This window comes from Biomphalaria glabrata, chromosome 14, assembly GCF_947242115.1.
Source record: "Biomphalaria glabrata chromosome 14, xgBioGlab47.1, whole genome shotgun sequence".
Classification (NCBI taxonomy): domain Eukaryota; kingdom Metazoa; phylum Mollusca; class Gastropoda; family Planorbidae; genus Biomphalaria; species Biomphalaria glabrata.
The window spans coordinates 12,793,889-12,807,767 of NC_074724.1; the positions used below are offsets into that span (position 1 = coordinate 12,793,889).

At 35.4% G+C, this 13,879-nt stretch overlaps 1 protein-coding gene across 6 annotated transcripts in view; it reads left to right on the forward strand.

Annotated features, from left to right (window-relative positions):
• The window catches only part of LOC106073894 (uncharacterized), a 38,148-nt gene that overhangs the window by 4,533 nt on the left and 19,736 nt on the right, over positions 1-13,879 (forward strand). For 2 of the 6 annotated variants that reach the window (XM_013234570.2, XM_056009809.1), the window contains exon 1: positions 5,221-5,499. The exons of 1 other annotated variant lie outside the window; for it this stretch is intronic. The gene's annotated coding sequence lies outside the window, so the exon portion shown is untranslated. Of the gene's footprint in view, positions 1-5,220; positions 5,523-10,470; positions 10,728-13,879 lie in introns of those variants that run through there. 3 more of the 6 variants (XM_056009806.1, XM_056009807.1, XM_056009808.1) reach the window with 3 other exon arrangements.

A 13,879-nucleotide genomic window follows, 5' to 3' on the forward strand; every position in this document is an offset into this window, starting at 1 on the left:
TAAATACGTAAAGTTTCATCCTCTTAGATAATATAACACTTTATTTCTCCCACACCCATTCTCGGATCAAGTTGAAACTTTAAACAATTTGTTAATGTACCTAACAAAACATGTACAATTCAAACATTAACCATTTACTCAATTAATTATTGGTAATCAATTATTTTGTTTGATATCAAATAATGGAAATGGCTTCTACATTATTGAGAGATATACTTGTAAGAGAGGAGTTCTTTCCCTTAGGTATGCTTTGTTGTTGTTTGTTATACAAAATATTATTTTTCACATTATGCTTGTTCGATATTTCTTTATAAATTCTTATTATTAAATTCTTATTGATCATCAAACAGGGAAGCGTGTGAATCAAGTTCAGATATATTTGTGAAATGAAATTATGAACAGAATTTTAATAAAATATCTTAGAAAGTCTCTCTCTCTCTCTCTCTCTCTCTCTCTCTCTCTCTCTCTCTCTCTCTCTCTCTCTCTAGATCTAGCCTAGATCTATTACAATTTTATTACACACGTGTTTCCAACTATTTGGTACAACTGCACTTAATAGAAGATTTGTTTTTAAAAAGAGTTTTTTGTTATGTTTTTCTTGTATGTTTTGAAAACATTTGTGTATCTTTCTCTTTTCATAGAGGTTTCAGTTCCAAAGTTAAGACCGTTTGTTCAAAGACCTATTCTTAGGCTATGACATCATGCAAATTTGCGTTAATCGAGATTGATTGCCCAGTGTTGCACAGTTATTTCTTTTACATGACAAAACTAGAATCAATAAAAAGAAATTAACCAATTAGTGAATTAATTATTTGTAATTAATTAAACAAGGGAAAGATATTGTACTAGACTGATGTGGTGGTATAAGTTGAATTAGTCCCCTTCACTCTCTGAGGAGAGGAAAGTGTGAACCTAACAATAGACTACTTTTGAACAAGCTACTTTCATAAGCACTTACTTGGCACAGTGGTTAGTGTATTGACTTGAGCCCTTTATGTTCGAATTCAGTGTGTTGAACTTTTTTTAAACTAATTCATTTAAAAGCGATCACGGTTATATTAACAAGATACCGCCTTCTTGATGAACCCACAACTTTCCCAAGTGGACAAGACAAGTGATAGGATCATAGCGTATTGGGAAAGCTAAAAGCATGACATTGTAAAAAACAAAAATCATTGGTAAAAAAAAAATATTGCACAGATGTATTATTCATAGCCTAGATCTATTACAATTTTATTACACACGTGTTTCCAACTATTTGATACAACTGCACTTAATAGAAGATTTGTTTTTAAAAAGAGTTTTTTGTTATGTTTTTCTTGTATGTTTTAGAAACATGTGTGTCTTGTTTTCTTCCTAGAGGTTTTAGTTCCAAAGTTAAGACAGTTTGTTCAAAGACCTATTCTTAGGCTATGACATCATGTAAATTTGATCTTTGTTGCCTTAGCATTTTGTTGCTAAGTGTCTCTCGTCTAAATGTTTCTTAGTGCATTAGGGTCAATGTAGGGGAAGGTGAGTGGGAGGTCAATGTTTGAACTTTCCGTTGAAAACAAACCCCCCTTTGAAAAATGAAGAAAAAAAAATAAAAGTTTAATGATTTTTTTTTGGGGGGGGGGGGGGGGGGCCAAATTGGACTATTGGAAAGAGGAGGATACTGAATAGAAGTTTCTCACTTTGGTATAAGGTGAAAGATGAATTTTGTGTGATGCCAGGACGGTGAGTGGAATTGGACGGGGCTAGTTGGTACTCTTAAACATAGAGTTATGAATGGGAGTTTGAATTTTTAAAACTTCTTTTGTAAAGTATTTCGACGTAGGGGTGGCTGTATTTTCTTTCTCTTAGCGGAAAGTGTGGTTAGTTATATTCCAGAGACAGGCGGTTGAGATTCGACATCTTCCGATTGATAGCAAGTTTTCAAGTATCATTCAAGTATGCATACCTGCATAAGTTTTACATTTACGAATTATATCTGCATATGAAGTACAACAATACAGAGGGTGTTTCTCAATGTTTGTAATTACCTACGAATGATATACACTATTCCGTTGTTGTTTTCACTTAGATCAAATGTATGATATTTTTGTAATTATGGTTTCTATATTCTTGTGATCCGTTTCTCTCTATATCTCTCTTTACACTCTATCTCTCTATACTCTCTATCTCTCTATACTCTCTATCTCTCTCTGTCTTTTTCTCTCTTTCTTTCTCCTTTTCTCTCTCTTTCACTCTTTCTCTCTCTTTTTCTCTCTTTCTCTCTCTCACATGTTTTTTTCTTACTTTTGAGTAAATTTAGGCACCGGATAATTAGGCACCGGATATTTAGGCACCAGATATTTAGGCACCCGGAAATTTAGGCACCCGGATATTTAGGCACCCGGATAATTAGGCACCCGGAAATTTAGGCACCGGATAATTAGGCACTTTTTGACAAGGCGGAAAATTAGGCACCGGATAATTAGGCACTCTTTAATTAGCGACCTTAATTTTGAAAGTAGTTTTAAAATGTTAACGTATATGTTATCCTTAGGCTATGGGCTATCGGTGACGTTATAAAAAAATAGCAACTATAACGATTCTAGCTAAAGAAAAGTTGAAACAAAATGGGAAAAAATGACAATCATGAGAATGTGTGGAAACAAAAGACTCCTGAGTATATAATATAGACATCACAGGATTCAGGGGAGGGTTGGTAGAATGTGTGGAAAAAATGACTCCGGATTAATAGTCATTATAAAATATAGACCTCACAGTATTCAGGGAAGGGGAGGTAGAGTTGATTCTCTTCTCATTGCTTCCTGACCTTAGCCCTTCCCCCACTCCCACTAAAGGAGAGGATTTGTGGCGGGTAGATGTTGAACTAGGTCGTGAAAATGACGCAATGAGTCTCAAGGCTACACACTGGAGTACAGCATTGAACATAACTGCTAAAATGGAAGTCTGGAGAAAATTGTCTTCTTATAGTGGGAATTGAAATGAGCAGGGTGGATTTGCGCGCGTTACTTATAGGAATTAAATATGTTGATAAACTAAAGTAGCATACATTTTTTATAATACCATTAATATCTATTATCAACACTCCTTCTTTTATATTGTTAATGGGTAACCCCTTTAGGAAGATCTATTGTGTGAGTGTATAGGTGTGTTACGTCCTTCAAATGTGGTAATTAACTTTTATTGAATATAGGCCTATATGTAAATTTATGTAATATAATATTTATATAAATAGCAATGGAAATCGCAAAACGGCTAGAAATTACGATAAAATATAATGTTTTGAAAATTTAAAAAAAGTTTATGGAAAAGACAGATGAGTTAAAAATTTAAATATAATTTGTTTTTGGAATATTGGTCTCTTATTAATACTTATTCTGCTTATAGAAGATTGTTGATGTTCCAATTTAACCCCGCCTTCTCTATCATAAACCAAATATATTTACTACAATTGTCGAGAAGGTATGATTCCTTATACAATTATTTTTTTCTTCAGAATGAAAAAAAAAAAACAACGACAAAAAAGGTTTCATACACTCATTATTAAACACACACACACACACATATTAAAAAAAAAAAACACTCGTTTCCCTAACTTTCAAAACTGCCAATGAAATTTAACTATCTTCATTTCCCTTATATATATTATTATTATTTTTATTACTGTTCTTATTATTATGATGGTTTTAACAGAAATGTGTCTACCAAAGTTTTTGGAAGGACTCTAAAATATAATCCCCAGACTTCCATTTGAACACCTTTGTGTTTCCATACCCTTTAGTCCAGTGTGTAGCCTTCAGATTCACTACGTAACTTTTACGACTAAGTTTACATCTACCTGCGAGAAACCACTCATTTAAGTGAGAGTGTGTGCGCCCCCTCCTCGCCCCGCCCATCCCATTTTAAGAGTACGACCCCTCCCTTTTCCACAAGCAGAGGGCGATTGCGATTATATTTATCACCAACACTCCCCGACATAATAACAATATTTTATAATACTTTTTAATCATAAGAATTTACATTAGTAACTAAATATTCAAACAAATTGAATAATCATCCATTTAAAAAACTAGCCATTCAACCTTAGGGGTTGGTGATGGACGGAAGCAATGAGAGGAGAATCATCTCTACCTCCCCTCCCCTGAATCCTGTGATGTCTATATTATATAATGACTCAGGAGTCATTTTTTTCCACACATTCTCATGATTGTCATTTTTCCCATTCTGTCAGCTTTTCTTAAGTTAGAATCGTTATAGTTGCTATTTATTATAACGTCACCGATAGCCCATAGCCTAAGGACAACATATACGTTAACATTTTAAAACTACTTTCAAAATTAAGGTCGCTAATTAAAGAGTGCCTAATTATCCGGTGCCTAATTTTCCGCCTTGTCAAAAAGTGCCTAATTATCCGGGTGCCTAAATTTCCGGGTGCCTAAATATCCGGGTGCCTAAATATCCGGGTGCCTAAATTTCCGGGTGCCTAAATATCCGGTGCCTAAATATCCGTAAATACGCGGTGCCTAAATATCCGGTGCCTAAATTTCCTAAATTCATATTTTTTAATGCTTATAATTCTGCCGCCTTATATTTCTTTTATTTTACTTTCAAAATCAATTTAATATCTATCTATCTATCTATCTATCTATCTATCTATCTATCTATCTATCTATCTATCTATCTATCTATCTATCTATCTATCTATCTATCTAATCATAATCGTCTTTATTGTTCAATCACGGTTGCTATCACGGATATATCATTATTGGTCATCTATGAAATGAAAGCTGTGCAAGGTTATCATTGAAGTGAGTGTCTGATAGTGTCTATATCGGCTCTCTTTATTTTAGTTCTTTGCTTTAGTTGACATAAAAACATTTGTATAAATAAATGTGTCTTTCTAATTCGGTTGTCCACCAGTGGACGCCACCTTTATATAGACCCCCCCCCCTTCCTTAGCCAAGCGATCTTCACCCACTGTCGTCTGGTTTTAGTCTACACCCCTGCAATCTGACTTTTGTGGCCGGTAAAGTCCGCCGCCGGTTGTTATAACTGTAATGTAGCCCTCCCCTTTTCCCCTCAGTGTGCTGTCGTCGTTTTAAGGACAGTTTTTTGTGTGTATGTGTGTTTCTGAGGGGGAAGGGGGGAGGTCGTTCGTAGTGTTAGTAGACCAGAACACGTACATACACACACACACATACACATCTGTACTCTCATGCATCCACTGACTAGGCTACACACATTGAAAAGGAAGTAAATACAGCCTTGTGACACTCCATTCTGTGTTCCTATAATTAATCTTCTAGTGTACACTTTGACTGCTAGTGGTTTTAGTGTTGTGCACAGCCAGCGTGTATTGAAAGTTTAGATCTAGGTCTAGGTCTATTTGCATATTAATCTATAGCCTATGAATTCTAAATGGGATTATTGTATTGGATTATCGACATGATATAGTGTTTTATTTCTCAGCGTTTGGTTTTTACAGTTCAATTATTTGAACCTACACTGGTAATAAATTAAAAATCGAACGGGTAACTTATATCAAAGTCGAATTTACCTCTAGGTAACACAAGCTATAGCTTAGAACTCCCTAGAAATATTTAGCACTGACATGTCTGGACTTTAAAAGGGCCCCAAGAAGGCCCCTTACCTCAAATAGCTTAGGGGGTTTTCAAGTGTTAACAGGGCACTGGTCAATTTACGCTCCGTATTATTGAATGTTGCTTTACTGACTTTGATTACTTTTATTAGAGTTTCTATAGTAAATTTAAGGGACACTCTACAGTTACATTACTTTTATTAGGGTTTCTATAGTAAATTTGTGAGTTACTTTACAGTTTGGTTACTTTTATTAGGGTTCCTATAGTAAATTTGTGGGTTACTTTACAGTTGGGTTACTTTTATTAGGGTTTCTATAGTAAATTTGTGGGTTATTTTACAGTTGGGTTACTTTTATTAGGGTTTCTAAAGTAAATTTGTGGGTTACTTTACGTAGTTGACTACTTGTTACGTTACTTTTTAATTCCGCACAATTATATTTTTGTTTGTCAACTTAAAGTTCTATAGATAAATATTTATTTTCTTTGCGTATTTTTTTTATCTCAATTCTTTTCTTTCTTTCTTAGTTCTCTCTCTCCTTTCTTTTCTCCGTTCTTTATTTCTTCTCTGTCATTACTTTCTTTCTTACTTCTCTCTTTTTTTCTTTCTTATTACTCTTTCTCTCCTCTCTTTTATACTGTTTATGTAACGTTTTCTTTGCTTATAACAGCTTTAGAATAAAATATAGTTCAGTTTTCCAATACTTCAGTCTAATGTCTAACACGACTATTGTCAGGGAAAGCATTGGCCTTAAATCATAGGCAAACTAGTGGCTCAATAAACGAAAAATGTTGTTTTTCGGGACAAGTTCGAACAAAGGTCTCTACCAAAGTAGTAGTTCTTATTGATTTTGTTTATCTAATACAGTGGTCCTCAACTTTTTTTTAAACACATAAGGCCTTATAACTTTCCTACATGTATGCATCTCCCTCCCCACCCAAAAAAAAAAAAGTCGAATCATATAGAACCACGTCTCTGAAGCTGCTGCACTGTGGGTATTAATTTTAAAGAGGTAGAAAGCACAACGTCATGGGATATGATCAAGGGATATGGTCATGTCATAGGATAAGATCAAGGGATATGGTCATGGGAAAGACATTTCGGCATCCCTGAACTTACGTATTTTATCATGAACTTTACCTAGCGTGCCAAGGCCTACATTAATGTCTACACATAAATGTGAACTTTAAAAGGTATATTTACTTTAAAATGTTAAGGGCTGCGTAATGGGATCGACGTGACACTCTACCCACTTTTATATTACAACAATTGTCACGTGGTGCCAGTAGCGCCGGTGGACGCTATCAATGCCTCGAAATCCACATACATTTACTGTTTCTTTATCTTTACTGGGAACTCCAACTCCATTCTTCTAGGCTTTAAAAAACTTGCTCTCATTTGTAAGCCCCATACTTCAGAGATTTATTTCAATATTTAGGCTATGCTTCCAACGGAATTTTCTTTTTAATGTAGAAAAAAAAATTCTTGAACATGTTTTTATAACTGTAGAATTGATTCAATTTCCTGAAAATATTGAGAGAAAAAAAATGTGCACTAAATATTTTGTGCAGCAGCTACACTAGCACGGGATTAGATCCCCACGACCCAAGCGTTTAAGTATGTTAAAAGTGATTCATCCAGAAGGACTTGAAAAGTCAGTAACACTATGACTCGCACTGCCTAAAGTAGTTTTAAAAATCTTGGTCAGATCGCTTTGAACGACCAGCACTGAGATACGGTTCCCACGTACTACTTAGGCGTTGAGTTCCTAGGTCCTAGGTCCTAGACAGTGCTTAGGACTGAGCGGCACCTTGTTTTCATACAGTGGCCGTAAGCAGTGAAGTTACATAATTACTTTTTTTTAGTAGGTCAAATTTGGCAATATCCCTGATTTCAGAAAGAAAAACTGAATCATTTTTTAGGCCTAACGAAATTGATGAACTAGGACTTTAAGTTCCCATGGTTAAATTAAGATTAAGTGTCGGCTTTTTTATTACATGGTCTCAAATAAATTAGTGTGTGACTAAGTATCCTGGTAGACAAGTTTGTTAGTCATCAATGTACTGTAACAATTAATTGCTGGTTCATAGCCGCCTACGTCTTTTTATATATCGTCTGGTCATTGAACTTCCACATGATGTGATTCACGGACTGCAGTGTGTTCACTTTCATTGTTGATTTAAACCTGTCCATTGGTAGAGTCACGTGATACGTATATTTAGACATAATCTTTTGGCTCGAGGTGGACTGCAATGTGTTAACTTTTATTGTTGATTTAAACTTATCCATTGTTAGAGTCACGTGATACGTATATTTAGACATAACCTTTTGCCTCGAGGTCACTGCTTCACTCTACGCTCTTTGTTTTTGTTCGCCAGTGATGTTCGTGTCTTCAACTCTTAGGTCCCTTGCACACTAGGCGGTGCCGCCGTACGAAAATAAAAAAAAAAGTAAACTTGCAATTATTAGTGTGATGAAGGGCAGTAGAGTGTTATGGACTGTGTGTGCGTGTTTTTAACTCTTTCTCTCCGTTATTATTTTCCACCTTTCAAAGGAATTCTTCATTTTGCTCATTACTATCTCACTCCCCTGTTATGATTGAGTTTCAATAGCTTTGTTGTTTGTTATCAAAACATGTTTTACTTGGTAGTGAATTAACGGAAAATGCATGCTCTTTTTATATAACACAAAGTCAAGTTTATAAAGTTAAACATTAATTTAATTTAATGAGGTCAAATCAACGATTGTATCGTCGATTAGGAGAGAAAGAGTTAATGTATCTCACTCTCCCTTCCCCCTCCATTTCGTTCCTCTTTCTCTCTTTTCCTCTCTCTAATCTCTTTCAATCACTTCTCTCTCCTTATCTATCTCCCTCTCTACGGACGGGGATAATATTGTGGTTGTTGATAGTTTGTTGTTCATATCTTCTGATTTTCACTCCGAAAATACTGAAACCTGCTTTTTTTTTTACCTACCTGAGTGCACCACTTCGGGGCCGATTTTGAGTTTGTTTTTCGACACAAGACTATCTTCGTACTCTTGTTTTACATTTGGCTTGTTTTCTATTTTCTTGTGCGGAATTTTTCTTATTAATTTTCTGTTGGGACTTTCTATATTGTATGTTGGAACTTTCTATATTGTCTGTTGGGACTTTCTAAATTGTCTGTCGGGACTTTCTAAATTGTCTGTCGGGACTTTCTAAATACATGGGAAAAAATGTCTATAGATGTATATCTTCATGCTCTACTGGACGATCCAAAGTCGTGCTACAACTTAAAGCGGACAATTAATGGCATTCAGTCAACTTGTAGACTTCTTGGAACCTGAGAATTTCACTTCCTGATTGTTTGGGAGGGGAGGGGATAGAGGTACTGTTATTGTATGATGATATAGGCTCTGGTAAGCATACGAGATCCAGTTCTTCAAAATCAAAGGTTCAAACGTCGACCTATACCCATGTCTCATCTGGTTTTATTGTAATGATGTAAATTAAAGATACAAAATATCACCTATAATTTACAGAGTATGCGTAGTGTTGATACATGACAGTGGAAATAATTGGGCTTTGCTTGCTAAAATTATATTTTATAGCTTATACGTTCAGTTAGTAGCCCATAAAACGTGATTAAGACTAAGACTAAGACTACTTTATTGATCCTTATGGAAATTTGTTGTGATTACAAGGACTTTTTTCTCACATAAAGATAACACAACAGAAAAATGCACATAAATACAACAGACACAACATAAAGAGTTCATTCAGCGACTACACAGCGATTAATATTTCTGTAATCGATTACAGGGAGGGCTAGCGGGAATCAAGCCCCGGGGACGTCACAAAAAAAGGGGGCCTCCATAAAAGATATAAAAAGATATAAAAATTTCGATGGGCCAGAAACGTTTATGTTGGTGTTTGTTTGTTTTTTTTCTAACATTTTTTTGTTCTCATTTTTAGGGCCGGCAAAAAGGTCATGATTAAAAAGTGTCCGCTTGTAGCTTGCTCCGAATCAGTAATACAAAACGATTTACAACAGTGCGTCTACCAAGGGCCTTACCCTTTAGAAACTCAAAAATATACTTTTTTTTTAAACAAAAATATGCATATTAAATATTTTTCTTTAAGGAAATTGAGATTTAATGCATAAAAACTCTATCTCTTTCTTCTTAAATAAAGCTTGTTTTTAGATATAAGTATTTTCATTTCTTAATGGATCTTTATTAAATGTTTCGAAAAATTGTAGGGGCCTAAACAAAAAATCCTGCCCCTAGGTCTCCACCTACTTAAATCCGGCCCTGATCGATTATAACAACACTAAAAACAAATTCTTTTCAGCACCACTTGTAACCTATACGGCATTTCCCTATTTACACATTGACGGTAGAATTGCTTAAACGAAACTTCTCAGGGACAAAACATATTCATGAATGTTGGGGAAATTGTTGGTTTTAGTTCTTAGCTCCATTTCTTTCTTGTCTCCCCTTCCGTCCGTCTAAATATAGACTATTCGAAATTAAAAGAAACTGGATTTGGAATTGAATTTAATAAATATCATTTTGTGTGTGTGTGTGGGTAAGGAAGAAGTTTAAGATGGATAATCCATGGCATAGAGTGCCATAGAGCCTTGTTTCACATGAGTTTCAGGTTCTTGATTCTTAGTTGTTGAATTTCTTACCAAGGTGTTTCTTGAACCATGTCATCGTAACCTCGTCTATATTTAGCTTTCGGTAATTTGTGTTTTTTCCCCTCCCTACTACTTTACGTCCTCACTCCCCCCCCCCCCCAAAAACCGATTATCCACTTGTGTATGTGTGTGTGTGTTGGATACAATGTCCGAGAAACCTGCAAAGTGGACCGAAATTTTTGTCACCCATACGGAAACTGCGGTCATTTGTTAGCAATCCAACAAGAATGGGCCCGGAAGTCCCCACCTGTGTTTCATCTCTCACGTCTCTATTCAAGTCAGTGTTTTGTTAGGGCAGTGTGCTGTCCCAGAGATTTAGTCCTAATGGGCGATGTATTCTTTACTTCTCTAGTTGATTGTATTTTTATAACGGGATTTGTGTGTGTGTGTGTGTGTATTACTGACCTCGGTTAAATTAAATAAAGATTTTGAAGGACGTTAAGCACTAAACTCGAGGTAAAATGATTCATCTACTTTTAATGCGCTGTTACTTAATCTCTCACGGATATAGAGCAAATATCTCTTGTCTATCTAGAAATTTATTTTTTTAAACAAAACCTTCATTAAGGTCGCATGGCTTCCGAACCGGCGGTCCCGGGTTCAAATCCTGGTAAAGACTGGGATTTTTAATTTGCGGGATCTTTTAGCGCCTCTAAGTCGATAATTTGTCGTTGTGCTGGCCACATGACACACTCGTTAACCTTGGGCCACAGAAACAGATGACCTTTACATCATCTGCCCTATAGATCGCAAGGTCTAAAAGGGGAAACTTACAACTTATTCAGGTCACACATTCCAAATGGTTGGGCAAAACCTGGGTGGGTGGACATGGGTCTCGAATACACCTTTAACGACTTTCCTAGAAATTTGATTGTAGATTGTTGAAACAAAGAATAACTAGCTCGTTGGCCACAACAAGAAAACTCTAGTTTGACCGTTATAATTTTTCAAAGTATAAACAATATAATTAAAAGTTGGCTAGTGGACAGCGAATATGTACTTAAACGTCATCGGGTATTTCCGCTTGTTGAGAGTTGAATAAATTTAATGTTCAGGAATATTTTTGCTCACCGCCTTCTAAGTCTACATCTAAAGACCTATCATTAGAATACAATAAAGTCTAGTAGATGTAAACATTCTCTTAGCCAGGATTCTTTTTTATGAAGATTTTTTTTTGGGGGGGATGAGCGGGGAGGGCGAGTTAAAAAATGTTTCAATTTTTTTTTAATGTAATCTAACATTCATTACTTATTAAGAGCAAAAGAAAAAAAATCGATCTAAAAGTTGTGTAAAGGAGGTATTTTCCTTTTTTTGTGTGCAGTATTCGTATATATATATATATATATATCTTAGTAAAGTTTGTTGATATGGCCATGTTTTTAGATGTTAAAAAAAGCTTTTCAGACTCAAACAATGTTATTAACATAAGAACTCATTCTCCTTCTTCTCTCTCTCGTTATCTATCACTTTCTTGTCTCTCGTTATCTATCATTTTCTTGTTCTCTTTTCTTTTTGTAAAATTTTCTTGTCCATTGTTGACACTTTGTTGACACTTTGTTGACACTTTGTTGACACTTTGTTGACACTTTGTTGAACATCCATACACTTTGTTTTTACATTAGATACACCGACAATGCCGGCCGTCTCATTAGGATTTACATTTCGTGGATTCAATTCTAAGCGTCGACTCCATCCGATGCGATGTTTTCAACTTCACAGTTAACATCTACTAAAGAAAGTCTGCCTGGTATTCCCTCTGGACTGTCGTCTGGATTATCCTCAGTTTGAGCCCTGCCCGGCACCATCCCCCGCCGTCCTGCGGGAGTTTGGGGACTAGGGTGTAAAAACCTTCACTTCTGAAAGAACATTGCAAAGATATGAAACAAAACAAATGTATAAACACAAAGAAACGTTTGTCAACATCCAAATAGTTCTAAAAGCACAGAGTCATGTCATTTCTGTTGCCTAGAAATGTAATATTTGTATTAGTGATCTTTTGGTCGCGTCAATTGGCTTCCAAATTAGAAAGCCGAACAACGTACAAAGACCATAGTTCACTTATTTCACAGACCTTAGCAAAGCTTCTATTGATATCAGGCCCAAATGACATTAAGGCGACTGATAAGGGCTTTGTAGATATTGTAAATATGTAAGGTGACAGGGACATTGGATTAGCTGTCTGTGGATTGCAGACGAGACATATTTACAACTTGACACGGAAGTATTGAACAGCTAAGTCATTTAAATAAAGCATATAATAACTATCCAGTACGCACCGGCTGTTGATTTGTTCTAAGTTTTTTTTTATTGTTTATTATGGCCGGAACACCATCTTCTTTTCTTTCTTTTTTAATAAACGGGCCACATTTTTATCCGGTGACATAGTGTATCTGTTACAATGAAATTTCACGATCTCTTTACTTCTCTCTCTCTCTCTCTTTATTCGCTCTCTGAAACCCCAATTTTTTTAACCTGCGCACCGTTATTTCTCCCACAAAGACTTTTGACTTGATATGGAAAGATCCACTTCATAATGCGCACCCGACACATACACGCACTCATATTTTGGACCCCTTAATTTTAGTAACTTACTTATCCCCCCCCCCCCCATTTTTCGGGGTATTTTGTTCTCTAAATAAAAGGAAATATCAATTTGATTTTATTTAAGCTAATAGTTTATCTCACCCATTTTGAATGTAGGGAGATGACAGTAGATCTATTCCTTGCTCTCTCTCTCTTTCTCTCTCTGTCTCTCTCAGTGTCTGTCTCTCTTTCTCTCTCTCTCTCTCTCTGTCTCTCTCTCTCTCTCTAGACTCTAGATTGGTTTTGTTTTTTATTTCGTGGAAGTGGAAATGACGTAATGCAATATTAAAAAGATTCACTCAGGGGAAAAGAAAGAATACTATACAGGAAGTCCTATCTTCGTGATAGTTTTTTTAAAGGCTTTCTAATTAGACTGCGTCATTTTGGGGAAATACCGAAAATAAAATACAAAGGTTTGATAGAGCTTGCGGTTTACCGCGAATTGTGGTGGTCAAAAAGCGTTCTTAGTGAGCACCCAGGAGATAACACCTTTAGCTAAATCGTTAAATTTAGAAAGTTTTCATTATAGAAGACTTAAAAGTAAAAATTATACATAAAGCAATGAACCATAATATTCAAATACAAAAACAAAACTTAATAAAATACTTAGAAAGACATCGTGATATAATGCAAAGTACAAATGCTTCTTCTTACCTAGTGCTATTAGAGCATGGTATGGGTTGCTTGAGCTAGCCAGGAAAACCAAAGACTTGGCAGAATTTAAATAATTGATTAACATACATGACTATATGCGTGATGCGTATGACGTATTTTATAAGATAAGAAGATAAGATCAGTGGTATTTTCGCTTATACATAGTAGTGCAGCACAAAGTACTTGTATTATTTCATTGGAAACATATATGAATTTACCTCCCTTGACGATTTTGTTGTATTGATTTTAATCTCTCTCATAATCTTCCTTTTCTATTTTTAGTACTTTTTTTTTGTTGTTTTTCCCCCAATATATTGTATTTAGCACTTTCCTTTCTTTTGTTTATTGTGTAAAGAATCTAAAGCGAGTCT